Source organism: Octopus bimaculoides, chromosome 22 (assembly GCF_001194135.2).
Source record: "Octopus bimaculoides isolate UCB-OBI-ISO-001 chromosome 22, ASM119413v2, whole genome shotgun sequence".
NCBI lineage: Eukaryota > Metazoa > Mollusca > Cephalopoda > Octopoda > Octopodidae > Octopus > Octopus bimaculoides.
The window spans coordinates 36,380,947-36,382,783 of NC_069002.1; the positions used below are offsets into that span (position 1 = coordinate 36,380,947).

Below are 1,837 nucleotides of genomic sequence, written 5' to 3' on the forward strand. Positions count from 1 at the left end.
TATATATATATATATATATATATATATATATATATTTCGGTAATATCTATATATATCAGTTTGTGAGGGGGTAGGTGGGTTTGTGAAAGGCATGATTAATGAGATGAGATTCAATATTACTAATCTTTGTAGCTCGAACACCTGTGTGGAGTGATAATAAAGAATAAGTCATTTCAAACAATATTAAATTTATATTCTCAGTTACGTCAATGTTCATCAATGAACGACAGACCAACATCTGTGTGTCAAGAAATTAGTTCACATTTTTCCCTAAGGAAAACGGTTACAGGAATTTGAATAAGCAAAGTTGGGTTGTAACATCTTTTCAGCATAGCTTACACTGGATTTCAAAATGGTGGACACGTTTTATTTTCAAATAGAAAATAAAATAAAAATCAAATCGATTCAAATCGATTCAAAATAAATCGTCTAAAATCAATTCTATTCAAAAATATAGCTAATCTTCGAGTCAAAATACATTAATAATAATAATAAAATGAAAGTATATATATCAACTAACAATAAATAAAAAATGAATTTATATAAAAATACTTATTTTACCAATAAATACAAGAAAGACATTTAACAATATTACTGAAAATAAATGCAATACTTATCTTAACGAAGCTTCGATAAGATAAGCATTTTTGCCTTTGTTTTCGTGCAACAGTCCAGTTCCTCCGAGAAAACATCTGGAAATAAATGTTTCATATTTTATCTCAGTCCCTCAGCCTTATTCGAACCTTCGACCGAACCGACTGTATTCCCACACAAAACAGTTATGAGCGTATTCCACAAGTTGAAAAATTCCATTCACTCTGTTCCGAATAAATTAACTGAATGTTTTAGCAATTATATTTTTTGCGTTTTAATTCAGTCACGAAACATTACATTACACGCGAATTCACCGTAACACCATGTGCGACTTTTGTAGATTTAATTAATTCCAGCTTACCAATATACTTCCATGTTTCTTCAGTTACAATGGTAATATCACGTCCAGTGTCTAACTGCATTTTTACTCTTATATTTTTAATTTTCACATTTACACATTTCCTCTTTGTTATATTACCATTTTCTTTCGACGCAGTCTTGTTTATTCATTTTTCTTTGATCCAACGTTTTGGTTTTACAGTGCGCTTTTACGTGTCCAACTTTTCCACAACGGGAACATTCCGCTTTCTTATTTGGGCAGTTTTCCTTTTTCCTGATTTTTGTCCTGTTTGTACTGTAGTTAAGTACACTCCTGAATTCTATTCTATTGCGCATTTGTTTCACTTGGGAGCAATATTTATGTTCAATTTTCTCTGTACTGTATCTCAAATTTACTATTCTTTCACACTCTTCGGACATTCGTTGTAGTGTTTCAACTTGGTTTTGTTCCAGCTTAGCGAGAATTGTTCTTGCAGTTGAAGCTGCTGTTGTTGTGTTTTAGTTGCTGTTGTTGCTTTCTTTACAACTCGAGCAAACCCGCCAACAAATTTTCCATAATTTTATGATTTTTTTTTTTTTTCCGTAAAATTCGCTCAAATATACTTTTGTGAGTTTCGTAACTCCTTGTGAGTTTGTTAATTCCTCGTCGCCACTGTTGTATCCTTAATGGCGGATTGTTATAATGCCCACTCTGGTATAGCTGAATAGTCAGTTAGACCAGTAAAGAACACGACTTTCTATATCCGACTACTACGCACTCTCCGTCGACACTGACTGACGTCACCTTATTTATAGTGACCTTCACATACCACTCGTCACGTAGGAGGGGTGTAACATTATCGCTATTTCCCCCACAACACAAACACCGGCAGAAAAACAAACTTACGCGCGCGCACGCACACAC

General features: G+C 33.4%; 1 protein-coding gene across 6 annotated transcripts in view; it reads left to right on the forward strand.

Moving 5' to 3' along the window:
• LOC128250541 (uncharacterized) overlaps positions 1 to 1,837 on the forward strand; it is a 24,040-nt gene that overhangs the window by 14,792 nt on the left and 7,411 nt on the right. The window lies entirely within an intron of this gene.